The sequence below is a fragment of the Crocodylus porosus genome, unplaced genomic scaffold (assembly GCF_001723895.1).
Source record: "Crocodylus porosus isolate Cpor-Errol unplaced genomic scaffold, CroPor_comp1, whole genome shotgun sequence".
NCBI classification, from domain to species: Eukaryota; Metazoa; Chordata; order Crocodylia; family Crocodylidae; genus Crocodylus; species Crocodylus porosus.
In genome coordinates, this window is record NW_017728917.1 from 16,876,852 (window position 1) to 16,904,740 (window position 27,889).

Sequence of the window (27,889 nt, forward strand, 5' to 3'; positions counted from 1 at the left end):
CACACACACACACACACACACTACATGTGAATCCCTAGTAAAGTGCCTGATGCTCGCAGGGTCTCGGGGAGCAGCTGCACTGGATGCTCGTCGAGGGAGAAGGGGCAGGCTCGGGGCCCGCCGAGGTCCGCGCCCCTCGGGCAGTCGCAGCGAGGCGGCCTCCAGCCCCTGCCGCAGCTTCCGCTCCGCTCCGCGGCTGCTTTTGTTCCGCACGCTTGTTTGTGTTGTCAAGGCTACCATTCTTTCCCGTTGCCGGGTGACCCCCGACGTCATAAGGGAAGGAACGCTTGCGTCACTTCGGGGCGCTCTTGCAGAAGGAGCGGCAGGGCTGCTGAGTCTGAGTCTGAGTCTGTGCGGGGGCGGGGGGGGGGAGCTGCTCGCACCCCCTTCCTTCTGCTGGCTGGGCCTGGGGTCCTTCTCCCTGGAGTCTGGGGAGCGTTTTCATGAGCAAACGGGGCTGTTGCTGAGCAAGCACGAACCACATCGCCGCAGTGATTAGAGAGAAGGGGAGGCATCATCTGTAAGAAGCCAGAGCAGAAATCCTGGGGTCCTGTCTTGATTGTCGTTTTCCCTTTGAGATATAGGTTTCCCTTGCCTCAGTTTCCCCATCTACATCACATGAGTAAGCAAATGTAGAGCTTAAAGCAGTCTTTATGCGGAGGGCTCATATAAAATCAATTACATCAGAGCGAAATATTCTGCTTATTCATGTCTAAGAGTGTATTGGTAATATATAGGAACAAAGGCATATAGGGGGTTTTTTTGTTCTTGTTTTTGAAGGAGGATTTGGGGGTCTTATGGAGCCTGTGTCTTCTTTCCTTCCATGCTACTCCCAAAGGGACAAAATTAGTTTAATATTTATTAATGTTTTGCATCGATGACTAGCAATTGAGCTTTCTAAAATAGCTTCTTACACTGGCAGATTTGCAGATGGTTTTGCTTATATGAACATAGCCTATAGTATATTATACTATAAATAACTGGAATTTTGTTTAAAGAACAGAAGTTTCCCATTTCATTGTCATGTATGTGATTTCCCATGATTGCTGGTTACTAAGTACTGGATTTTGTGAACTGTAGTCTATGAGTGATTTGGGTAAAAGGAGGAAGTTACTTGTAAAGGGGGAAATTTCCATTTCCACCGCACAAAAAATACTTTCCCATTCAGCAGGGATGCAGAAAATTACAGGACAATCTAGGGCTGTTTTAGTACAACTGTCTTCTATTTGAAAATATCCCAGAATGCTGTAGATGTGAATCAGAAGGGAAATGGCAAAGCCATTTTCCTTTAAAAAAAAATCAAGGAAGAAATTTGACTTGAACTGCACTTGTGGAAGTGTATTAAGTCACCCAGACTTTGTTCAGAAATACAGATTTATAATGAAACTGCAGATTGACAGCAGTAGTGGTGTGAATAGATGCAATGAAATGCATTAAATATAGGAATCTAGGAGACGGGAACAGGTATAACTCTAATATCTGGAGTCATTGTTCATGCCAAGCGATGGGAATTCTATAGCTATTGTTCTGTTCCACGCTAGCCTTGCTGAAAGTTTTGTTACTTTATACTACAATGGAGATTCTTTTTTTTTAAAGAAAAAATACTTATACTGTCAAATGGAGCAGTAGGATCTTTAATGTATTTCTGGAAATTTTACTTTTGAAGCCGTTTATGAAATCCTCATCCATTTTCCAGAAGCATTTGTGCTTTTTTTTTTTTTTTTTTTATCCTCATCCATTTTCCAGAAGCATTTGTGCTTTTTTTTTTTTTTTTTTTGAGGGCACAGAGATTCACAGATCTTAAGACTAGAAGGACACAAGGAGTTTATTTTTAGCAGCCATTGACTTTGTCAATGAATGAAATAAATTACATGTGCACATCATGGGGAAGAACCACCCTCGGGACAGGGAGTGCGCAGCTGACCCACGCTGTAGCTTCACGTGGGTTCATGGTGGTGTTGCGTGACCACATCTAGGAGCTTGTTAAATGGTTGGCAGAAAGAACCATTCCCTTGCTCAGTGAGGGCAGAAGCCTCTCCAAGGGCTAGATTCCGGGTTTACCCACTTTTGTCTAATGGCTGTAAGCAGAATATTTAGCTGACAGGTATTTTTAAGGAGCATGGGACTGGAGTGGAGAATGTGGGGCTCTTTTCTCTGTTCCTGGACTTACTGGGTGATCTTGGACAGGTCACTTGATGTCCCTTAGTTTTCTCTTCTGTGAAATGGGAAATCCTCATAGGTGTGAAATTGTTAATTGAGAAATGCTATCAGAGATGAAGTTTATTTTCTACTTATGGGGACTTTTTGCCACCTTTAATTTTCCCTGAGCCTGAGGAAGGGCATGTGTGCACAGAAGCTTGCAGAAAAAGATATTTTTTGGTTGCAATTTCTTAGTTGGTCTAATAAAATAAAACTCTGAACCAAGAGTTTTACATTTTGTGAGAGATGAGAGCCCCATACATATCTAGACAGAAAGCTAATAATGCAGCCTTATGTGTGTTTCCAGCAAGGGACTTGCCTGTAACTAGTAGATTCCAGGGCAGTGTTTTTTAGTCTTTATCACTCCCATTGATTCTCTCAAAGGGGCTTCTTTATTTTGCTTCTCCCCCTCCCCCCATATAAACTAAAGCTGGATATGTCCTAAGTTAAGTACACAGAAAGGAAAGAACTAAAATAAAAGCCAAATAACCAGCCAAAGAACTGCAGTTCTGTCTATGAGTTGCTGACTTCTGGGTTTCTCCAAGTGCCTGGGCAGCCCCTAGTATAGCCAGGGGCTGATCACATCTATTTGCAGCTTTCCAAACGCTGACTACAGGCAGTGCTGTCCTTTGCCCCCTGGGCTGACCCAGTGTGAATGAGGGGACACCACAGAGCAGGTTATGGTGATTATATGGTAGTAAGGTTGTCACCTAGTCTGCTCACTTCTTAAGGGCTATTTATGGCCAGTCCCTCTTGCCCAGAGGCTTATAGACTGCTTTAAAGCAATGCTTTGTGCCCAGCACAGAACCATATATCAGAACCACACTGGATGATCCTACAATGAAAAAGCACCCAAGCTCTTGACTAGTGTTTCCTATAAGGTCCTCCTTCAATACAGGTCACAGGACATTTAAGCCACCCAAAGGTTTCTGTTGTCTTAGATGTGCTTTGGATTGAGCCTGCACATAAGGCTGACCTTTAAAATATAGGATGTGTAGTCATCTCGATAGCACCAAAGAATCTCTTTGCACCCAGCCCCAGCCCCTGGGGAAGGTATGTCGGAAAGCCTGGTGTTTCCAGCAGAGCTGCAGTTTCTATAGTACTGCTCTGTTTGTGGTGAACGGACCGCTGATTGTTCGGTACCCTCCCTCCTGCAACGCCCAACAGGACATGTACTTGCAGCCAGGAGTCCTGTGTCAATCCAAAGGGGATTCCAGGGACCTTGTAACAGCTCTGCTTCCCAGAGCCAGCCACAGGGTGTCAGCAAACATCATTTTTCAGTGGCTCAGGGAGAGTTGTTTGGTTCAGTGACCCACATTTCTTACTCGGCTCCTCATTGTGCGTGTGTCTGAATGGCACCAGTTGTGTTCTACGTGAGGTTTAAATACTACTCATGCAAAGAGAATCCTGCTCTGGCCACTGGATGCTGCTGGGGGAAATGTCCTCAGTGAGCAATCCTGCTGTCATTTGGAGGAGGTCTGTGACCAGCGTTTTAATTCCTGCTAGCAGGGGGATTCACCAGGAGAATCCCTATCCCTGTCATGTGGATCCTAGCACCCATAATGTTGCTTGCCTAAGAACAAGATAGTCCCGCAGTGTGGTCTCACTTGAGGCAATTCCCTTTTAATTCTGCAACTGGTCCAGGTTCTCATTCTTATATGGCCTCTAGTATTTAGCATCTCACGATTTCACCCCACAACACACTAGTGATCCAGGGCAGTACAATCATCCCTGGCTTTCAGAAGGGTGCCTGAAGCAGTAGGCATAGGACAGAAATTACACATAAACCAGTGTAAGTGATGAGAAACTGGTTCAAGTCTGTAACGCAACGGAAGATCAGTGTATATAAACCACTTGCAAAATGGCTAAAACATATTTAAGGTAAACCTGGATGGATGTAGTATCAGACTTGACTGATCGGTTTACTGAACTTCTATCCCAGATCTCCTCCAGATTCAAGTTTATTCAGTCCCCCAGCATCCCAGGATGCTTTGCACCCACCCCCCTTGTGGAGTGGGTGATCTAATATTGGCCCAAGCTGTCTGATCCAGCACCCCTTAGCTTCTGGCCTAGGCCACTGTAGGCATGTAGCTGCATTTCTGGAATCAAAAGTGAATGACTGCCTGTTTGCTTGCTTATTGGTTCAGTCTATGCAGTTTAGACTTAATTGTGAAGATTGAATCGATTCAGCCTTGGGCTTTTTGACTGTACTTAGCCTAGGAAGTGAAGTGACTTGAAGTGGTGGAACAAAGCCATGAGTCCAAGTCTCTGATTAATTTTGGTTAGGGCACGCATTTACTGGGTCAGACACTGGTGTGCTCCAGCGTGCCATGCACTCTGTCAGCCCGACCTCCTGAACTGCTGCAGGTGGTTCCTTAGTGCTGCTGAGAGACAGTGCTAATTAACAGCACAAATGGGATTACATTGCACTTGGTTTGGCAAGTCAGTGTTTGCAGAACAGCCTGGCATGTTTGAACCTGCAGCTGGCTGGTGTAGGACATTTTCAGAGAAGAGATGCCCTTAGCTGCCACAAGATCCAAGTGACATGCTGAGAAATGCACTCTGACTTCAAACTCGTCCCACCTGGGTTGCTCCACAGCTGCCAGAAGTCAGCACCTTTGCTTTATTACTTATGTGAGCCCTTCCCTTTGGGGATTGCTTGGAAATCTCCTGCATGCTCCCTTCCTATTCTTTGGGATGTCTCAAGTTTGCAGCTGCTTACATGCACACTGCTCAGCATACCAGGACATCAGATCCTGTAGGTTGTTTTCCAGTTAGATAGATGTCTCTTTTTAGGCAAATATTACATTTAAGGTTGCTTTGCCTGTGGTTTTCCTTCTCACAGTTTGTACAGTGGGTTAATGCCCTACTGGGAGATAAGAGGAACAGTTGCTGGGAGAGCTGTTTGTTCTTGTGATATGCTGCTCTGCTTTCCCATACCCAGTTAGGAGGTGGTGTAGCTGCAATTATAACATCCTGGAAGGCTGCATAATTTCTAGGGACTGGATGTTTCAGCAGAGTGAGGAACTTAAGATGATGGGGGTGATTACAACAGGAAGGGCTTGTTTATTCAACTTCACTGTTAATCAATTATTCAACCCTACTCCTAAAGGGTCTTGTGACCTTGGCAGCAATAAAGGAATGCTTAGCTGGATCCTATGTGGGCAGAGATGGAGGGAGCAAAGGAGTGCAAAGCACCCATTGGGACTGCATTAACAGAATGGCTTGTCCCATATGGAGCATGAAGACACTCCTGGAGCAATGCCGCAGCAGCCATACATCTTTCTCTAATGGTTTTCTTCTAACAGAGAACACTGTTTAAGAGTTCAGGTCTGTGTGGACGATGGGCTCAGCCATTCCAAATCTCAGCACACAAAAACGCTTAGCTTCTAGGAAACAAAGCAGGGGGAAAACAAGTTTCCAAAGGGTGACAGAGATCTGAGTAGCAACCTAGGCAGCAAAGAAGGCAACGTGCCTCTGCTCAGCAATAGTGTCTCCTCACTAAGCTAGCCATAAATTAATTAAAGAGAGCAGATGCTAGCTACAACAGTAATAGGCACTGTGGATCATCTTTGGGTTTGTTCTCAGGTGCTTTCTGCTGAAACCTGCGTGCTAGCGAAGTCATGTGTAATAGATTGCAGAATTAACCCTTTGGTAGTTCTATTATTGTGCAAAGCAGGTACCTGGGAGAATCAAATGGCAATGAATAGATCTGGACTTCTTTTCCCTGGGTTAAGCATTCACTGTCTAATAATGCAGGCCCCATCGAAACTGGCACTCTCAAACCTTCCTTCTCACGGTGTTGTTGGTAAAGTGATCTGCTTGGCTTTCTGACGGCTTGTGAGAAGCTCTGGGCAGAGGGCCAGCTGCTGTTCTTCCCCAGCTGTATTGTATTAAGAAGACACCACTTGTATAACCTGTGCTAATTCGTCCCTCTCAGCTTGAGTATTTTCTTGTTGTACATAATGTACAGTCTATAGAAAGCACAGTTTAGCTGACATCTGATATGCTTATAAATAGAGTTCCTGCCCTGCTCCAATTCTGTAGCTACATCAACAGGAGAAAAACACCCATAAGTGTTGTTCTCTGCCTGCACTTGGGAAACCATTGAAGATTTTCCTCTGAAGCATCCAAATGTGGTTGCTATTGGAGCCAGGGTACTTGACTAGATGTACCAGGGGTCTGTTCCAGTTTGGCAGGGCATATGTCTCCTCTGCCTCCGCCTGCCCCGTGCTCTTAGGTGGAGTGGCTGGCTTAAGTGGATGCATTATCAAATCCGTTCAGTGTGCTCTTCTCTGTCATGCTTCCTTTCCAAACCCCTCCTTTCTTCCCACATCCCAGCCCAATCAGTATCTCACCCTGGTTTCTCTTCCCCTAGTACAATCCCAGACACCATTGTTTTCCATCCTGATAAAAGAACAGCCCAAATCCTCCTGGCCCAGACTCACTGGCTTCTGTTACACTTTCCTGGCACTACCCCCTGCTCCCCGTGTCCCTGATTCCTCCCTCACTTTTTCCTCTGCCAGGTCCGCTTCCTCTTTTGGCAATACTCTACTACGTCCACTGCAAATCCTGCAACCTCTGCTGAGATGAACTACTTCTGTCCTACCAAACCTCCCACAACTTCAGCAGTGACCCCCTTCCCTCTCAATACAACACCTCCTTTGGATCTCTAATAAACAAAACAGGTGCAAATCCCTTTAGGGATACAACCCTGAGCCCCTTTTCACATCTCGCTAGGCACGTCTATATGAGATGTCTTAATGTGCAGTGGACAGTTGTACTGTGCATTAGTGCATCATGGCAAAAACTGTGCTAATGCACAGTAGAATTAGTCTACTGCACATTAAATGTCACAAAAAGGTTTGCTTTTGCTACTGCGCATTGGCACAGCTATTGCACCTTTATCTAATACTGCATATTAGAGGTACTAAACTTAATGCCCACTAACAAAGGCACATTAATGAACGTGTAGATGCACACACTGATCCCTTCTTAGCCCTATAATCAATATTATTTCTTAAGCACTGTTACGAGCACTCTCTACAAGACTCTAAATTTGGCCCCCAATGAGCTTATGCTGCTAGACACAAGACCCTAGGATTCTGAAGGACGGAACGTGTCCTGTTATTATAATTGACTCATTTCTTGTGGATTTGATGCAAGAGATGAGTCAGTCACCTACCATATCCTGAGTGGAGAACAACTCACAGATACACAAATGTCAGTATGCAGAGCTCACGTTGTATTGCAAATGGAATAGCACTCACTCGCACAGCAGGCCTTTGCCTGGGTCTCCCATTAGTATTTGTCCCCTTACCTAATAAATAACAGCTCACCCACTGCCTCCTTGCAGATCTGTTCAACCCATAACTAATTGTGAGTGGAATAACATCTGCTTGTGTGTCTGTCTGTCCCTTGCATCCTCCTGTATCTGAAAATCCCCCCTTTCTACTTCCAGCTTTCTATTTCCAGCATCAGCACCCCCCTCATTTTAGAGCTAGATGCAAATCCTTTTAACCACCATACAGGGTCTCACTGTTTCCCCTGTTCTGAGATGTGAGTTAAATGAAAACTGTTAAAGCCCTCTGGATTCAAATGGTTGGCCAGTAGTTGGGGTTCTGCAGGTTGTTTCTATTTGGAGAAAAAAATGGATGATGCTGTGTTCACTTCCCTGAACACAGTGTGATTCAAAATCATAGTTTGTGCAACAGTCCAAGTCTCTTTCTGTCCGGTACTCTGCCCAGAAAGCATTCTCTTCCTCGCTCTCTCTTTCCCTCTCCCCACCTCCTAGCTCCCTCTCAAGGCCATGTTTCCAGTTCTGCCTTTGCCACCACCTTTGCTATATGGCTGTTTCTCTCATCCTGTTTTCTGGCTCTTTTGTGGTGCTTTTGCTCACATGTACAGCTCCCACAGCCAATATTCACCTTCCTGTATTTGTATCAGTCCCTTGCAGAACCCCTGAAGCCACATAGCTTGGCTTCTGACCAGCATGGCATGGCCTATGTTTTGGGGAAATGGTTCATATGGTTTCAGCTTCACTCATTCATTTTGAAAATGGCGTTGCCCACTATGACCCAACCCAAACAAATTAAAAACATAATTTTCGTATTACAAATAATACCGGCTTAACCACTGACAGTCTGACACAGGATGTTTTGTCAGGACAGTTCAGATCACCAGTCCAAATTGATTTTCTTCCCATCTAACGCTCATTGGTGTTTTTCTCTCCCTGCCCAAGGAGCCCCTGAGGAATGATTATTGTGTCTATGACATCTGCTGTCTGGGTTGGACTCTGCCTATCTTGTTCTAATGGGAAACTTGTTAATGTTGCAATTTTTTCAGTCCCAGGTTCTACAGGGCCCCTGACCCCCTATTACAAAGCACACATTCTCTTGAGCAACCAGATCCTTGCTCTCCTGTTCAGAACAGTGTTTGCAATAAGCCTTCCAGTAAAAGCTGTCTGGACAGAGCATCAGCATTACCCAGATCTATGTATGACTATAAAATAGTAACACCACCGGTTTTCTAACTACCTGGCAAGTTGCCCTTTAGGATGTCTGATTTGATGGAACCACTGCAGGGTGGCTGGCTTGTCCTGTGATTATAAACTTTCCCCCAAACTAATAGTGGCAAATATGGTCCATAGCTGTAACTGTTGGCAGGAGTTTCTTTCAGCTGGCACAATCCTTTCTCTCTGGAGGCCTGAGTTTTGCCATGGCAAGCCACCATCCCACGAAGTCCGATGTGTTCCTCTGGTAATACAGCCTCTGGGTTGCCAGGGAATACTAGCATCCCTGTCCAATGCAAGTTGAATTTTGTAAAAGGGATAATCTGGGACAGGACCAGTCATGCTGAGCCTTTGTTAACTCTGAAAATGCTAACTCACTCTCTGCTGATCACTGAAATGGCTTCCTTTTCTCGCTCAACCTTTGCAATGATTTAGCAATATTGGCAAATCTACAAGCAAATTTGCTGTAATAGGAGCAGAGTCCTACAAAATTCTGCACATCTGCAAGCCCTGGCCACATTGGCCAGCTCTGCATAGCCTCCGTTTTCTGTCAGTGGGCATTCCTCCAGCTCATTATGTGGCAATTTATCTCTTTTTGGAACCATTTTAATTTCTTTGCACGCAGTCTCAGATTGGCAGCCTTCAGCTTATCCCAGACTATTTGTAAGTGTATCAGTTCCAGCTCCACACAATCCAAAGCTGCACATGAGGTTGTAAAGCCATGCTAAAGGAAACCCTTAAAGTGCTTTGGACAAGCCGCGTGGCTCCTACTGTGGCTTCATTGTCTCACCTCTGGGTTTGGCATATGCACATCAAGACCAGGTGGATGTAGTGTGCTAGAGAATAGCTCCTGAGGTGCAGCATGGAAGCAGTGTAGACTCACGCCAAGAGTCTCCTCAGATCCTGGGTCTCATACCAGATCTCCAATATTCCCCATCTTTCCTTTGCTGGAGAGCTATCACAGCACTTACTCTAGTTTTGAAACCAAAACAACTTGTTCACTACAAACCAATTGCCTACAAATGTATGGGTTTAGTCCACCCCCTACATCTTTACGGAGAATTTTGGCCAACTCTGCGTCTTGGACACCTTTCCTGGCATGATTAAACTATTATAAGCCATAATGGAATCCAAACTGATTATTAGCCCATCCACTGTCTCTGTTGTCCAGACCTCTAGCTCAGATTTCAAAGGCCCAATTTTTCAAAGCCAGTTTTCCTGGTGTTTCTAGATAGGGACATGTTCACTAGTCACCATTTCCATTTGACACCGATTAACTGGTTCAGCTTTGAACCCTTATTAGCTAGTATTTTTAGCATGTCTGATCTGATAACTGTTAGGTTTGAGCTAGTGTCTGCTCTCCTCATGTATTTCGAGGATACTTTCATATACTCAAACTCCCATTACTGTTGTGTAACCACCCCCATCTGAAGAAAAGTTACTTCACCTTGTATCTCCAAACTCTGTCTTTTCAGCTTAATGTCTCTACTTTCTAAACTGGGGGAGAGAGTTTCATTAGATGAAAGCAGGCCCCGCTGTATGTGTTTGACAATCTTCTTTTTTTAGCTTGAGGTTTTTTCCCTACAGTTCTGCATTTAACCAAGCTGCCTCCCTTGGCATTATTGAGAGTTTTCCACATGTGACTGTACCATTTTTATAATCATGCAAAAATGGCACGAACCAGATTGGACTCCCTTTTTCCATCATGCTCATTAGTCAGAGAGTTGTATTTACAAGGTCTGTTGATCATTTTCCATCTTCCTCATTCGTGATTGCTTCCTCTTTTGGTGAGCTTCCACAACACTCCAACTGTGGCAAACAGCATCTCCAGGCGTCTTTGGCCTCCTGATCTTGATCTGCAAGTTCAAGTGCAACTGGGCCTATATATACTGGTCCATTGACACTTTATCCTGGAAGGCCTTGCTGGTATCTGGATATGCAAGGAACCTCAGTCAAGGAGAGACTCTTCTTTCCCTCTCTCCCTACATCTTAGGCATGTTCAGCCAGCTCAGACTGATGACTAGCTCTGAACTACATACCAGGGACTTGTATCAGATAACTTGATAAGCCACTGAGGACAGGGGTTGTCAGCCAGGGGTACGAGTACCCCTGGGGGTACTTGGGAAGGCCCCAGGGGATACGTGACATGCTGCCGCTGCTGCCGTGCCGCTTCGCACTCAGCCACTGCGGCACCCCACCTCCCGCTCCACATCCAGAAGGGTATACCCACCAGAAGGGGTACATTCCTCAAAATAGGTTGAAAATCCCTGACCTAGGATGTTTATCCTTCAAAGAGAGAGACAGAGAAAGAGTTTGCATTACTCTACCTGGGACAGTCTTTCCTCTCCTCACTGAACTGCAGGGTACAAAGGCCTGGTGGTACCTGGCTGGCCATGTTCCACATCCAGGCAAGTGAATTCCAGTGCGGTACAGGAAGCCTTTTGATTTCCTTCTCAAGGTGTGTTTCGAGTTTCTTGAGTCTTTTCTGCATCTCTCCTTATAATCCTAAATCTCTTTCTAGTCATCCCTCTGCCCTAACAGTGATCACTCTAAGACTGACACTGCAAGTTCCTTTGCTTTTGCTTCACTCTTCCTGTTTTTAGTGACTTCTGCATACTTCTGAATAGACACACACGCCTCCACCAAACAATGCCATACTGTTTGCCCTTGCTTCTCAGAAAACCCCCTCTGCCAATGTAGCCTAGTGTCTGACCAGATTTGGATATTGTCTCACTCTTGACCAATAGCTCCTGTTGTTTCAGCTCCCTTACTCCAAAAAGAACCGCAACTGCTTCTGACTTCTATCCTGAATGAGGGGTGGGTGTGCCTGTCGGCTTTAACAAGATTTTATCCAACAGCCACCATAGCAGCACTCTTGGTTGTTTGACAGTGGGCTTGTCTACACATGCATTTTAATGTGCAGTACCCTATTCTAATGCACATTAAAGCATCACTAAAAAACTGTGCTATTTAGCTAATGCACATTAAAATAGGCTAATGCACATTAAGCTTCACCTAAAAACTGTGCTCTTTAGTTAATGTGCATTAAGACTGGCTAATGCACATTCTCCTAGTACCTCTCAATACAGGACACCTATACTTTGCTTTGCTCCGACGTTTGGTCGATTAATTGAGTCTGCTGGAGTTTGCTAATTGGCATGCTTCAGCAGGGCTGGCCCAATTTTTTGAGGCTCCCTGCAAGATATAGTTTTGGGGCCCCGTGATCCATTGAAAAGTCAAAGTTGTGGTTAATTGCAATATAAACTCACTGAAATAAAGTAGTCGGGGCCAGGCTGTGCAGGTTGTGCACACATGGGCTGTGCTGCAGGGGCACGGGGTGGGGGCAGCATGTGCTGTGAATGCCTGGGTTCACAGGGCTGGGGCCGACACTGGGGCAGGAGTCGAGTCAGGAACTCCTACCCCACTCAGCCAGGAAGGGGCTCCCTGCCTGCATCGAGCCCGTTAAACATGGCATAGGCAGCAGGGAATGAGTGGGGCATGGCCCCTTGGCTGCAGGGCCCCCTGTGGCCACAGGTTCCTCAGGATAAGATGGACCAGCCCTGTGCTCCAGCAGCCTTCGTGTCATGTATTCAGCATCCCCATGTTTCAAAATGGCAGTGGAGGCACTTAAACTAAAGGTCATGAGCAAGCTTTAGTTAAAACACCAGGGGCAGAAAGTCGTAGGATCCCAGCAAGATAAATATCCAAATGTGTCTTGAAGGCGTTCAATGTAGGCGCTTGAACCACCACCGGCGGCAGTCTATTCCAAACCTTGGGGACTCAGACAGTAAAGAACTTCTTCCTTATGTCCAGCCTGAAATGGTCTTGGAGGAATTTGTGACCATTCGATCTTGTCATCCCTTGGGGCGCTCTGGTGAACAAACGTTCCCCCAGATCCTGGTGAGCACCCCTGATAAACTTATAGGTGGCCACCAGATCATCCCTGAGCCTGTATGAAGGTACTAGCTTTAATGTGCATTAACTAAAGTGCGTTAATGCACGTGTAGATGTACCTTAATACCTAGTAGCCCTGGACATACCCTTCACTGTGCTTAGTGCTATAGTGCCACAGTACCATGAGAACTGTCCTCTAAAGCCTTGCAAAGCCCATACTCCTAGCTGAGTACAACAGGGGTGGAAGAGCAATGAGTATTTTGCCCTTCTTGGTTATCCTTATTTATGTCCCTTTGCCCAAAGGGACTTCCCTCCATTTTAATCTAAGGGTCATCACAAGTTTCTCCATTAAAAATCTTTTTCTATGAGAGAGCCTCTGGCTCACTGAACTGGCTTCTCACCAGCTTTCGTTGCTTTCTGAAGGCCAAATCATTAAAGGAGCTCAGACTCATAAAGTAATGAGTGTCTTCAGGCTGTTCTGGAGGCACCTTTTCCTTTCACTGAAGTCCTTGTGGGCACTCAGCACTTCATAGGCTCAGGCCCTTTTAATCTGTGTTTGCTTTATGGTAGAGCACCTGGTTCAGCTTGGCAGACCACACTTTTTCAACAGGAATGATTAGTAACATTTTATTTTGTTCTCTAACGGTCAAAGTCATGCTATTCTCTCCAGCTTCTGTGGGGGAGCGTATAGATAGCTGTATTGGTCAAATCATTCCCTTTGAGTTTGGGTAAGCCTGTTTCTCCCTGTACTTGCTTCCTCAGTAAACTCTATTTTACCATCCCCTCTTGCACAACACGACAGTTCTCCAGGGGGTTGCGTGCAATCCCTGGTTTAGACAAAGGCTCAGCTCACTCTCACGGATGCCAAAGGTTGCAATATTGGACATCTTTTCAACCCTGGCAGAGCTCAGGTTTCCAGGTCTGGTGGTGGCTGCTGCACAAGAGAAATCACACGACCTTCCAACACTCTGATCCTAGCAGCTCAATTAATAGACTAAATAGCAGCGCAGGTGGCTCATGTCACTTTGCGAGTGGAAGGATATCTGCTTACGTGCCTGGCTGTCCCCTGCAAAGCTCAGGTGCTGCAGAGGTCAGGAAATCTGTGACTGAAAGTGGATGGAAACTGCTTTTAAAAAGACCACGATCTGACTTTTGACCTGCCAGTGGGCAGCTGCTGATGCAGAGCGCCAGGGATCTTGCACAGCTTTTTCTGGGTGTGGGGCTGAGCCTGACAGAAGCAAATGTGATTAGCATGGAAGCACAGCACATGGCACCAGCGGCAGCTGGCAGTAAATCACCAGGGTTAGTGAGGCACTGGAGAGAGAGAGACCCTCTTGGGAGGGATCAGAAGAGCAAGGCTTTGCTATCTCCTAGAGGCCATCTCAAAGCAGCGGCTGCTAGATAGGTTCTGTTGAAGGCAGTGGTGACAAACAGTCAAGTTCAAGCATGAGCAGCTACCACCTCTACCTTAGCAGCTGTGATACAAGAGGCAGGGGAGTTACTGCAAAACCTCACTGTTCCCTGTGGGAAAATTCATCCCTGTGGGCACCCTTGCCCAAATCCTTCCTTCCTCTCAACCATTGCCATCCATCCTGGGGTGCTGCTGGCATTTCACAATCTGCCTCACCCTGATTTACACCTACCACATGCTGTGTAAACTGGATTGATTCTAGCCCAGTATAAATAAAATCCTGTGTCTGAAAAGGCCCCACAGCTAGCTGTATATTTGCTTGCTCTAATCTGCATTCCAGTTTGACAGCTCTGGAAGCAGGTCAGAGGCCAGGTGGAAAGCTGGGTGTTTCTCATTTGCATCTCAGTACGCGGAATGCCAGCTTAGTTCCTAGCTATTTCTCTCAAGGACACTAAACGGAAGGAAACTATTACAGGAAGCATTTACAAAACCCCAAACCAATAGGAAAGTCTCCAGGATTTAACGTTTCCGCAAAACGTGTCTTTTTCTTTACATGTTCCCCAGCAGTTGGGCCACCTTCTAGTCTGCAGCATTGTGTTAGTGCATGAGGTTTTAACAGAAAGCTGACCAGAGAATGATCTGACACACAAGCATCCCGATAGGAGACATTCAAAAAAAGGCACGGACAGAAGAATGCACAAAAAGTCAAATCACTCTCTACGTTTGAAAAAGAGAATCAGTATTAACGTTTTACCATGGGACCATAGATTTAAACTATATATATAAACCACATTTTTCCTGGAAACAGGACAGACCCTGATCCTCAAAACTGAACCATCTGAATGCTAGAAGGATTTGGATTAAGGTCCAGACTTGACATCCAGCCCCTTTATCCCTGTATTGCACACTCCGCAGACTGCCAACAGAGTTGGTGGTTAATACTGCATTCCTATGGGGCCCTGGGGAAACTAGGCTGAGACTTACTAGACTCGTGTCACATAATATCATTGGATCATAACCAGTGCTGGGGATGAGTCTCCAAATGTGCTACACTCTGTTTGGTGAGTTAGAGGTACCATGCCCAGCCTTCCCTCTGTATCAGCTGATGTCTGAGAGCTTCTCGCTGTTCTCCTTTCTGTGGGGAAAGGAGAATTCAGGTTTCCTGACCAGGCAGTCTAGAAACCATGTGAGATAAAGACTTTGGATAACAATATTTCAGTGTTTGCAGACCAGAAAATGAATGCACTGGAATGAGCCCGTGTTTACATTTGGGGTTGTGATATTTAGATAGGAGCTCCATTACAAAAATAAATATGATAGTGAAGTACAGGTAACCCTAACAAGTCAGCCTCGTTAATGCTTAATTGTTGTAGCAGATCTGATACCTGAGCATGTTGTTGACCAGTGGACATTACTTAGAGTGGTCATACAGTGTGTTAAGTCTGTATATTGCTTTGAACTGAGGGCCAAACCTGGTCTGAACACTCCTGCACTTGGGGGGGGAGGTTAAATCTGGCATGTGCCTCATTGCTGAGCTTTATCTATAATGGACTTATCCAAAATCCACTTTACCAAAGTCTGAGAAACTGTTGGTGCACTTCTGAACCCTGCAATTTTGACTCATTTCCTCTTTGAATGGTTTTCTTTTTGGAAATGACAGATTGAATTAACATAGCCATGAGGCAGCAATTTAACAGCAAAAATGTTCAGGAAGTCTGATGCACTTTTCTTTTCTTCCATTCATTCGTATCCCCGTAGCTTTCTGGGTTATCTATATCACTGCATGATAAGGCGTGATTTCTGAAGACATTCATCACTACCCTTATCATTCTCCTAGATGCTACACAGCACCTTTTGTCAAAGCAGCTTCCTGAACATAAGTTAAGTAGGTCTCCCAAACCTTTCTAAAGTGAGTCAATATCATTATTCCCAGTTTCCAGATGGGGATAACTGAGGCACAAAGAAGTGAATGACTTGCCAAAGATCACAAGTGCAAGGTGCTGCATCTAGGGAGAAGGAACCTACAACATATCTATAGGCTGGAGAACACCCTTCTCAACAACACAGTGGCAGAAAGGGATCTTGGAGTCATTGTTGGCTCCAGGATGGACATAAGCTGCTAATGCGAGGAAGTGGTCAGGAAGGCCAACCGCACCTTGTCGTGCATCTACGGATGCATCATAAGCAGGTCGAGGGAGGTGATCCTCCCCCTTTATGCGGTGCTGCTCAGGCCACCGCTGGAGTACTGCGTCCAGTTCTGGACGCCGCACTACAGGAGGGATGTGGCTAGCATTGAGAGGGTCCAGAAAAGAGCCACATGCATGGTCAGGGGGAAGCAGGTAGATAGACTAAAGGGCCTGAATCTATTCAGCCTCCACAAGAGAAGGCTGAGACGAGATCTGGTGGCCGTCTATAAACTCACCGGAGGGAGCAGTGGAAAATAGGTGAGGCTCTGTTCCCCTGGGCACCACCTGGGATAACAAGGAATAACAGCCACAAATTGATCAAGAGTAGGTTCAGGCTTGATATCGGGAGGCATTATTTTACAGTTAGGGCTGCCAGGCTCTGGAATGGGCTCCCAAGGGAGGTGATGCTCTCCCCTACCCTGGGGGTCTTCAAGAGGAGGTTGGATCTGGCTGGGGTATTATGATCTCAGCACTCATTCCTGCCAGGGCAGGGGGTCGGACTTGATGATCTGTTCAGGTCCCTTCCGACCCTAGAATCTATGAAGATCACATAATACCTTAGAAAATGGCAGTGCAGCTGGCAGGCAGCCGCCTCATTGAAACAACCTCATGCCCCAGCCAGCTGGGTCAGCATCTACACATACGTTGTGATCCACTAAATAATGCTGCTGCAGGATAGTACTTGTATTAACAAGTACTAACCTATGGTGGCATTTATTAGTCTACTGTGGCCTAGCAGGGTTGCACATGTGGATGCAGAGACTTTACTGTAGAGCTAATTAGGCAACTGCAGTAAACGTCTCGTGTAGATGCAACCTATGGCTTCTTATCTGAAATTGTTGGGTTTATCTTGTGAATAGTGTGCAGAGCTAACAGTGCTAACAGAGCCGTCCCTAGAGGTGTGTGGAGCCCGGGGTATATCGGCCTGTGCGGGCCCTGGGTTGGTGGGGAGTGGCAAGCAGCTGGAGCCGGTGGAGTGTGGGGGTGGCGAGTGGCCAGAGCTGGCAGCGCTCCGTAGCAGCAGCATGTGGCGATGTGTGGTGGCCACAGCGGGGCCTATATGGCAATGACCGTAGGGCCCCCCTGAAGTGCAGGACCCAGGGCGATCGCCCCGAGTCGCCCTCCCCTCCAGGGATGGCCCTGAGAGCTAGCATTGCGTGGCATCCTGCAGGACCCCTGAAAGGATCTGAAAACACCCTGTCTGAGAATCACTGATCTGAAGCCTGATCTTGTCTAAGCCAACCCCTCCGCTCTGAACAATCTGCAAACTTCTAGGTTGAACCTCAGATCCGATGACAAGTCAAAAACTGGGTTGAATGAAAATATTCCCATTGATTGCTCTTGAATTTTGAGGAAGTTTAAAGCCAGGTCCATATTGCTACTTTGTGGCTTAATGTTGTTGCTCCTAAAGATACACAAAGGGGGAAAAAAAGGACTAAGTCACAAGGCAGTTTTTAATAAGCAGTCCCCTAGGGTGTTGTTTTAAAGTTCTGCTGAGGACACTCGCTCTGTGACACGCAGTCGCCTCTCAGCAATAGCAGCTCAGTAAAACTCTCTCCAGTGCAAAAGAAAACTGGGCAGAAGCACCAGAGAGTGGTGCAGTTTGAAATATGTTTAAGTTTCAGTTTGAAAGCTAGCCTGGAAGATCTTGGTTTGCCAAATATAAAACCTGGACTTCTGAATAACTGGTGAGTGGGTAATTAATCCCTGAGGAGAACGGAAGTCTGGACAAATGTAAAATGGAGCAGGAAAAAAATGTATATGAAGAATTCACTTAAAAAACAACAACTTAGGACATTAGTCATTGGAGAATTATAACTCATCATTCATTTATTTTTATTTCTGAGATGAGCAGAGAAGTTTTTAATCCTGGCACTAAGGAAGGAAAAGGATTCTTCTCTCTTTCAAAGGCAGCTGGAAATGCTTTTATTTTAATGTCATCTCTTTGATAAAAGGAGTAGGAAAAAGTGTGGGGGACAGAGAAAAAAAGGGGTATATTGTCACTGAAAGATTTATGCAGGGCTTGGAGTGGAAAAAGGACCCTGCCTTGATCTGTCCCGTGGTTTCTATTGCAATCTCCAGTAGTGTCCATGGCTCCTGTCTTATTGTGATTATGAGGCTTGGCCAGTTAATGCTCTATGGGCCACGCTCCTGGATTCCCTCCTATAGCCGTGTCCTTGCTCAGTGTTGAGGAAAGAATCACTATAGCTGTTTTGCCCATTGTCCTCTCACCAGATGAGTTTGACTGCTGCCTGTCTTTGGTCCTAAGCGGCCTGCCACCTGCAAGGAGGAAGCTGGCTTGTCAAAAATCTCTGGTATGTCTTACTGCTCACTGCAACGAGTTTTCCAAAGGCCCAGCAAAATGCTGCCACCAAGAAAACTGAAAGGGGGAGTGATTGTTCTAATGCAGGGGTGGGCAATTATTTTGGCTGGAGGGCCTTTTAGGGAGTTTTACTGAGCTGCTGCATGCTGGGTCACCACCCTCGTCCCTTCCCCTTCTCTCCTGCTGCACAACAGCTCACCAAAACTCACCAAAACTCCCTAAGTGGCCCCCATGCACAGTCGGGTGGCTGGGGTGAGGCCACAGGCCGGCAGGGAACAGCATCCAGGTGACAGCACGGGGTTGACCCCAGAGCACAGCAGGGGTGTGCGAGGAGCAGATCACAGCTGTGCCACAGGCCCTGCCCCACGCTGTTATTGCCCTGAAATCCTGGGGTCTCCATGCAGGCCAGGTGGGACCCAGGTGGGCCGGGCGCATAGCTGGGCAGATGGGATGGGGCTGCTGGGGGAGGCGGGGGAGCAGCGTCTGGGAGTGGTATGACAGGCGTGGTTGGGGATTGGGATCATGGGACGGTGACAGTGTAGGGCTGGGCCCCGGGGCACAGCTGTGCTCTGCTCCCCACTTGCCCGTGTCTGCAGAACTGGTGCCCGTCGCATCCCAGGGATGTGCTGGCAGCAGATCATGGCTTTGCCCCAGCCCTGACCACCATGTGATGCTGATCCCCAGCCCTGCCCACCTGTCCCACTCCTGAACGCTGTTCCGTGCCCATGGCCTCATCCCATCCGCTGGTTGTGCACTCTGTGATGTGGGTCCCAGCCAGTCTCCGTGGAGACCCCTCTGCCCACTCTGTTCGGTGCCCCTGGCACTAGGTGTGGGGCAGATGGGCCAGGATGCCCAGGCAGTGGGGCTGGGGCTGACAGCAGCAGCTGGAAGGAGCTACTACTGGGGCTACTGGGAAATGGAGTCTGGCCGCTGTGCTTCCCCAGCCCTGCTGCACGCCCGGGGGCAGCAGAACCAGGCATGGGCTGGGTGGGGCCAAGGGACCCACTGAGGGCTGGACAAAATGCTTTGGCAGGTCACATCTGGCTCACAAGCCATATTTTGCTCACCCCTGTTCTAATGTCTCATAGCATGTGTGAGGCAGAGCCAAGGAAGGTGTCTCAACCTTAAAACTCCTTACTCCTGATCTTGCTGTATAACTGTTAGATCAGGGGTGTCCAATAATTGGCCCATGAGCCACACGTGGCCCAGGGGGGGTTCAGTTGTGGTTCCTGGGCTTCTGCCTGACTGCCACTGTTCTCTCCATAGGTCTGGCTGCAACAGCAACCAAAAACTCTGGGCTCTCCCTCTATCCCCTGGCATTCATTTTCTGTGCCCATCCCAGGGAATGGGGCTGTACAGTGAAGTTGCAGGTGAGCCCAGGGGCACATGATGCAGCACTAAAGCACCCATGCGGTGCAGCAGTAGGGTGAGGTATATGCATGCAGGGCAGGGCCTGATGGGGGCTGTGGCTCATCCTGGGGCAGCCTGTGGGTGCGTGCTCCCTGCTGGTGCCGCTCATGGGGCATTCAGGTTCTGGCTACTTGGAAGATGGACAGCCCAGTGTTAGGTCACAGTTTCTCTCCAGCTGAGGTTCTGTGGCCCCTTGTGCCTATTACTATCTTAGCAGCTGCAGCTTACTAATTAGCACTTTGGATGCTTCGCTTTGATGCGTGATGCTCAGAAAAGAAACAATTCAGTTGATCACATGTATCCCGAGAGGAATTACAGTAAATATAACAATAAATTCATCCAGTTATAGCCTGAAATCAGTCTCTTTTGAGTTGTCTCTGTTAAACCAATTGCCTGGTGAGATAACAGCTGTTGGAAGATCACAATTCTTGATCTCATTGAGAAGGCTCTCCGGATCAAAACCCCGAAATTGAAATGGCACAAATTGGGAGGAAGCTCAGGACTCAGAAGTTCAAACTCTCCTGTCTTGTGTTTATCCACTGAAGGGTTCAGCACACCTTCCTCAACCTCTCTGTTGTGCTCTACTAATTAACATCAGCCGTGACCAGGAGAGAGGGGAATTCAATATCCTTAGCATGGGCTAATTACTGTCACTTAAACCAGATGGAGGTTACCAAAGCTTTTATGTTGGCTCCATGTCTACTCTTTCAAAGTGGAGTTGCAACAGAGGTGATGCACACCACTTACCAACCTGTGAGTTATCCCATCCATTCCTGCCTTTAATTCAGATGCACAAATAACAGCTGGCTAGAAAGAGTTCTTCCTTGAAAATATTTAAATGTTCTTGAGATGGCCATGAAAACTAGCGTACCAGTGTATACTAAATGAGTGTTGGCAATGCAGGGTGGACACCACCAAGCAGGGCTATTCATTCCCTTTATCTTTATCGCTCCTCAGTACAGTGAAGTTTATATAGGCACTGGATAAAAAAATCCCTTTGAAGTGATTGCAAATGATGAGTGTGTCATTCTTGACCTATCTGAGCCTGCATTTATTTTTTTAAGTGGGAGTTCTGACAAGGGTTGGCATTTTGACTGTTGTCTTTGGTTTTGAACCCTTTCCCAAAGGTGCTTGCCAATTCCACGGAGGAGAGTTCTTGCATGGCTTGGGGACTGTTTGAGTGCCCTCAGAATTAAATCAGCTGAGCCAGCACTGGAGCATTTCAATTATTGCTTTATCAAAGAACCCATCTTGTTGGTGATGGTGAAAGAACCTATGACTCATGTATAATGCTAATAGCCCCCTTTCTGGTCTTGGATAAAGCTGTGCAACTGCTGTAGAAGTGAATGTAGCGGTAGCGCATGGAAAATTGATGTCACAACTGGGTCTAGTACACGGCATCCACATTGTGCCTCATAGCATCTAAACAAAACAGTTGAGAAGCTAAGAACTCATATCTACAGCGTCTTGATTTCTTCTTTCTTGTTTCTTACTGTGCCTCTGACAGACTCCAAAAAAGCACCATCATTTTCAAACTGATAAAAAAACTGTTGTCTCTAGCACAGATGCTCTTCTGAGGCCAAAGAAATTAGGTCATGAGGTTGACATTGTTGTTTCCACCTAAGTCAATATTTCTGTAGCATCAAGTGGACTTGCAGCTCTTATCTCCTAATGTTCAAGGACTGTAAATTAATGTGATCACAACACCACTGCTGTGTGCTGGAGGGATTGACAGGCTTCCTGTTATTTTTCCCTCCTGTGTGGAGCCTCCAAGATTACAAATGTGTGTCACTATGCTGAGAAATATGGGCCACAGGATCTCAGCTGGGGAGACCATTGGCAGAACATTACTTTGGAAACTTTTAAAATAACGTGAAATAAAAAGGTGAACTTTACCTCACCAGGTGGTTCCACCATAAATAGAAATGACCCAGTGTGAGAAAACTTTGTTTCACTGAGCAGCCATTTGTTTCAGTGGCTTATTAAGCTTTGCTATACTGCCAATGAAAATGGTTGGACTTAGGAATATGGTAGGAATATTCAGAGCCTTTAAAAGAATCAAGGAAATTACTCAGCTCAGCAGGTCAAAAAGTTCCAAGTGCAGGAAAAATCCTACAAGAGGCAAAGATTTCTTCGGGTGATATCTTTTATTGGAGTAACTATAGTTGGGATAAAGTTAGGCACGCTTTCAAATGCAAGGCATTCTTCCTCGGCTCTGATCAGGAGGAATGTCTTGCATTTGAAAACTTGTCTAACTTTATCCCAGCTTCATAGCTGGTCCAATAAAAGAGCTCACCCTAAGAAATCCTTGACTCTTGCATAATGTCTGAACCGTCACAGCTACAACTTAGCTCTTACACTACCTAAGAAAAATCCTGAAATTCAGGAATGAAGGAGGTAATCTTCCAGGTCTTTTCCATCTCTAATTCTTATCTTTCTGTGATATGACATGCTGATTTGGGAAGCCTATGTATGATGCAAATTCTGGTTAACATAATGCAATTGCAAGCATGAAGCTCACTGTTTCCTGAAATGTTTCTATGGCAAAGTACTAACTCACTAGACAAGTGCCAGTGCAAAGTACGGGTTGGTCTAAGGACACAGGCGGACAAGGTTCTTTGGGTAAATCTGATATCTTTTATTAGACTAATGAAAATAGTTGGAAAAATTGTTCTTTGCAAGCCTTTGGGTACAAACACCCCTGTATCCGAAAGCTTGCAAAGAACAATTTTTCCACCTATTTTAGTTGGTCTAATAAAAGATATCAGATTTACCCAAAGAACCTTGTCTGCCAATGGCAAGTACATGATTTTAACAACTGTTTCAATGGATAACCCATATGCTAAAGAGTTTGCCTGAGTAGGGAAACCAGTTTGACCAATGTTCATTGCAGCAGGATGGTGAAGGAAAGAGTGGAAATTCCCCAAGCAAGATAAAGGGACAAGGGTTACAAAAGAAAGGTTTAAAAAAGACTCAGAGAGAAAACAAAGGGAGAAGTCCCTTGGAGACATGCTGGAGGCACTGGGCAAAAGAAGGGAAGACACAAACATGCTTTTGTAGTGGGAAAAAAGAGCTGTTTCAAGTGAAGGACTAAATAAGGTCACAGGAAGTGAGCTGGGATAAAAAGTCTGTATTTGGAAGATGAGTCATGAGCAGCATAAAGAACCACGGCCCACCACGGTGGACCTTACCTAGTGCAAGAATGCTTCGCATTTGTGTCAAAGTGTAGGCAGGGAAATGGGGAAAGGATTAATAGATTTCATAGACATTAGGGGCTGGAAGGGACCTCGTGAGATCATCGAGTCTAGCCCCCATGGAAGTCAGCTGGGATCCAGTGATCCCAACAAGAATAATATCCAGACATTTTTTGAAAGAGTCCAGAGTAGGTGCTTGCATCACCTTCGGGGGAAGTCTGCCTGGAGGATGCAGGCTCTATTAGTGCCACAGTGTTTCTGAGCCCCTGGGCAAAGCCTTGTAACAAGGCCCCTAGCCCAGTACTAAAGGGGAGAGGAAGCCCAGGGGCAACTGGTCTTTCCCAGCCCCTGGGACAGTAATGTGGGCAAAGAGCCCTGGAACAAAATAGCTGCCCATCCCAGGTGTGAGCAGTGACTGACAAGCTGGGGGTAGAGGTGGAGGGTCAAGCGACCCAGGAAGAAACTTATAAGCACAAGGTCTGAGCCAGTGGGGGACAGTCTGGCCATAGGAGCCGCAGGAGGCTGAGGTCCAGGAGGGAGCTGGGTCAGGCCGGGCGCCCAGAGGACTGCAGGGGAGGTGAAAGGAACCCTGCATCCCGGACAGGCGCAGGTACGAGCCTCAGGCTTTTGGGGTAGGGCTTCTGCAGGGCAAGATGAACCCCAGGAGGTGAGCCCTTTGTTTTGGAGTGGACACTTATGTTTTTGGTTTTCATTTAAATCGGAGGATCAGTTGCAGCTGAAAGTGGTGGCTTGGAGGCCATGAGGCATGGCAGGGGCCCTCCGCGTAGTGCCCTTCCCAGGCTGTGACCTGGGGGTGCCTGGGTCCAGTATCCCACACCTGGCAGAAAGGGTGACAGAGGCAGAGCTAGAAGATGGCAAAGGCTGGGGTGCAAGCGCAGAGCTTGCAAAGGTGAGGCCTGGGACCGAGAAGCCCAGAGCCTGTGAGGGCCAGAGCTGGGGCCAGGGAGCTTGCAGTCCTGGGAAAAAAGGGCTCAGCCAGAGTAAGGTGGGGCAAGGCTGGGGGGTGGGGGAGCTCAGCCAAGACAAGGGCCCACCACTCAAAAGCCCCTTTGCCCTCTAGGCAGGCAACATAACAGGGTGGAGACCTTGATGGGCCAAAGGAGGCAACAAATTGGGGCCCAGGTGGCAGCCAGGAAAGGTGACTTGGCTACCCCAGCACTGAGCGTGTTACAGCCTGTAGATGTGTCACTTCTGCTTTTGCTATCACATGTCCTTGGAGAGCTAAGGGAAACAAGAGAGCTCACAGCCTTAGTGGTGACTTCAGGAACAGGGTCTGTCTAAGCCAGGTAGGCTTTGAGGTAGTCAGACATGGGCTGAGGTTTCAGGACCTTGGACCATGAGTGCTGGAGAAAGGATTCCCGCCCCCCGAGTGAGTGTGCCTGGAGGCCCCAAGCCAGGGGCAGCTTCTGAAGGCTTGATGCACTAGGGGGCCCGTGCAATGGGAGTCATGGCATGAACACCACAACAGTGACATCAACCAGATCTCAGACACTTTTGCATTCGGAAAATGTTGTCCACATTTTTAGAGCACGTGACCCTATCTTGGTATGTCAGTGTAGGTAGGCCCTTGCAACATACTTATCACCAAGTATTTGATTGTCCTGGGAAGAAAAGAGAGTGAATTTACCAAACAATATCTACACACACAAAAAAAAGATATCAGAAAGTGGCAAAATCAAGACTCTTTCCAAACATGGCTCATCCAAGACCATATCCCAGGTGCACAGATAGTGAATTTGGCCTGTTTTCAAATTGTTCCCTTGTCGGGCTCTGGGCCTATTGAGGACAACCTGCCTGACCCTTCTTGTGCTATAAGTAGATAGATACTGGATGAATACAGAAGTGTCATACCAGTCCTTTTACTTCCACTGCATGTAACTTGACGTAGTCCGACGTTTCCAGAATGCTAATGAGCGTTACCTTGTATAGATTTCCACCATTTGGCTAAAATGACATGTGAAACAGAGCTGTCCCTTGTGGGGGGAGCAAATTGGGGTGACCACCCCAGGCTCCCCATTTTGGGGGCCCCATGGACAGTGCTGTACAGACCCTGCCAAGGCTGCCACCACTCCACGTGGCTGCTGTATGCCTCTGGCTTTGCGCTCTGACCGCTTACCACCCCCACAACCCTGCACAGGCCCCGAACAGACCCAGGCCTCGCACACTCCTAGGGTCGGCTCTTATGTCAAATTCATTTTGAACTTGGCATGGTGCCTACTAGCTTTGGGTTAGTGTATTCAAGACAAACGTAAGGGCCCAGTTCTGCTGTCGCTATTCAGACACTCTTCGCATTGGCTTCCAAGGGAGTCATACTGAAACAGGAATGAAGGTTCGAGTCCCAATAAAACAAACAAGTCTGAAAAACAGAGCAAAAGGCCAGTGCAAGATTGAAATCTGGCCCTCTGCACAGAGATCAAATTCACCTTGTTAGGAAGTACTTGGAGAAAGATTGTGATAATTAGTAGGATTGATATACAGTTAAAATCTAAAGCACATGAAGGACAGGGCTGAGCAAAACCTCCCCTTCTATGGCTGAGTCAATCATGTTTGAATTAAGGCATGGGAGAAAACTCTATCCACTCTCAAGGAATTGACTTCAATTTTTAAAGTAAATAACGAAGAGAGGAGCTACAAATGTTTAAGGCCAGTTTCTTTGCTGGTGTAACTTTCTGGAGGTGGCTGGTTTCCTGTTAGCAGCGAATTTGTCTCTTGATGGTTTCAGAAAAATCTAAGTTATATGACATGTGTATATACTTATGTAATATTCATTTGAATATGTGTATATATGGCCCGTGTGTTTTTGTCTATATGTATATGTGTGTGCATGTGGATGCATATTAATGAAAGCAGGTTTCTTTTATGCACATATGCGTGAGTGTTGAGAGGTGTAACACTACTGTACGTGTGCAGGACAGCTGGAAAATGACACTGGTTATAAACAGGTAATGGAAGAGATCGCTGCAGCATCACAGTCCAATCTGGAGAAACGCAGACAACTAAATCCAGCCAAATCTAAGGAAAAGCAAATAGAAATGTCGTTAATATATTTTTTGCCTTTAAGGTCTTCTAAATCTTTTCCTCAGCTATCCTCCATCCCTCCCTCTTCTTACCCAGTTTTTCACCCCAGCTCTAGTTTTCTTGTCCTCCTTTTCTAGGGTCAGGGGTAGCTCCACCTCTCTTATCATCCCTTGCTAACTTTGCTCCCCTTGACAGCTTCAGCACCTCAAAACTTCCACGTCCCAGCCTTGCTTCTACAGTTGCTTCCTATCTTTTTCTACCCAATGCTTACATATAAAATATAATGTCTGCTAGACTGCAGCAGCCCACCTACTCTGTGCTACCAACCCTTCCTCCTGTGATGCCTGCCAGAAGTGAGCCAGCAACAGCAATTTCCTCCTCTGAGCGTGTCAGTGTATTGTGTCTATTTCATAGTGTCATAGTTGTTAGGGGCTGGAAGGGACCTTACAGATCTTTGGGTCCACCCCGCTGCACTTGGGCAGGAAAGACCACTGGGGTCAGGTGACCCCAGCAAGATGAGCATCAATACTTGGTGTCTGTTATGTCTTGTTTAAGCTGTCACCACTTCAGGGGTGGGGGTGTCTGTATTTTGGGCTCACTGCAGTGCTGAACATACTGCTGTCATGCCAGATGATTGAGGAAGGATGAGTGTGTAAATCAAAGCACAGAGCTAGAACTCAGGAGATCGGCACTTAATCTTGGCTCTGCCACATACTTTCTACTTAACCCTGAGCAAGTCACCTCACCTGCCTGTGGTTTCCCCTTCTGTAAAATGGGGATAATGAATCTTCCTTTTTCTCCTATTCTTATCAGAAACCTAAGCTCAAAGAGGAGGGGCAGCCTCATGCTGGGTTCGCTCTGTGCCTAACACAGCTGGGTTTCAATACTAAATGCTACTTAGTACAAATAATTAATCCCAGACCATTACTAGGTCTTATGATAGCACAGCTCCATAACCGTGGGAGCCAGCACTGCGGCGTGCTTAGTTTTGACCTGGCCCCTTTCTCCCCAGGCATCTAAACACCCAGAGTCATAACAGACTGACATTTGGCTTCAAACCCCAGAACTGGATGGGATGTGGGTGTTTTCTTCCTCTGGCCTAAAAGAAAAGCAGCATCACAAGAGAGTCCAGGAGAAGCCACTTGAGGAAAGGGAATCATAGAAAATGAGGGTTGGCAGGGACCTCAGGAGGTCACATCTAGTCCAGCCCCCTGCTCAAAGCAGGACCAGGACCAGCCCCAGCTAGATCATCCCAGCCAGGGCTTTGTCTAGCCCGGTTTTGAAAACTTCCAAGGATGGAGCTTCCGCCACCTCTCTGGGTAACCTGTCCCAGTGTTTTACTGCGCTCCCTGTAAGAAAAGTCTTCCTAATATCTAACCTAAACTTTCCTTGCTGCAACTTCTGCCGGTTGCTCCTTGTTCTGTCATCTGTGGATTCACATCCACTCCCAAAACTGGCACGTCTTCATGCATCCACTTCCACGACTGACATGTCTTCATGTGTCCACCCCCAAGACTGACACGTCTTCATGCGTCCCCCCCCAAGACTGACACGTGTCTTCATGCGTCCACCCCAAGACTGACACGTGTCTTCATGCGTCCACTTCCATGACTGACATGTCTTCATGCGTCCCCCCAAGACTGACATGTGTCTTCATGCGTCCACCCCCAAGACTGACACGTGTCTTCATGCGTCCACTTCCATGACTGACATGTCTTCATG

At 46.8% G+C, this 27,889-nt stretch overlaps 1 long non-coding RNA gene across 1 annotated transcript in view; it reads left to right on the forward strand.

Moving 5' to 3' along the window:
- The window catches only part of LOC109311259, a 21,709-nt gene extending 5,093 nt beyond the window's left edge, over positions 1-16,616 (forward strand). The window contains exons 2-3 of the long non-coding RNA XR_002101455.1: positions 9,611-9,617; positions 16,603-16,616. This is a non-coding gene — a long non-coding RNA (uncharacterized LOC109311259). The remainder of the gene's footprint in view (positions 1-9,610; positions 9,618-16,602) is intronic.
- The last annotated feature ends 11,273 nt before the right edge of the window (positions 16,617-27,889 follow it).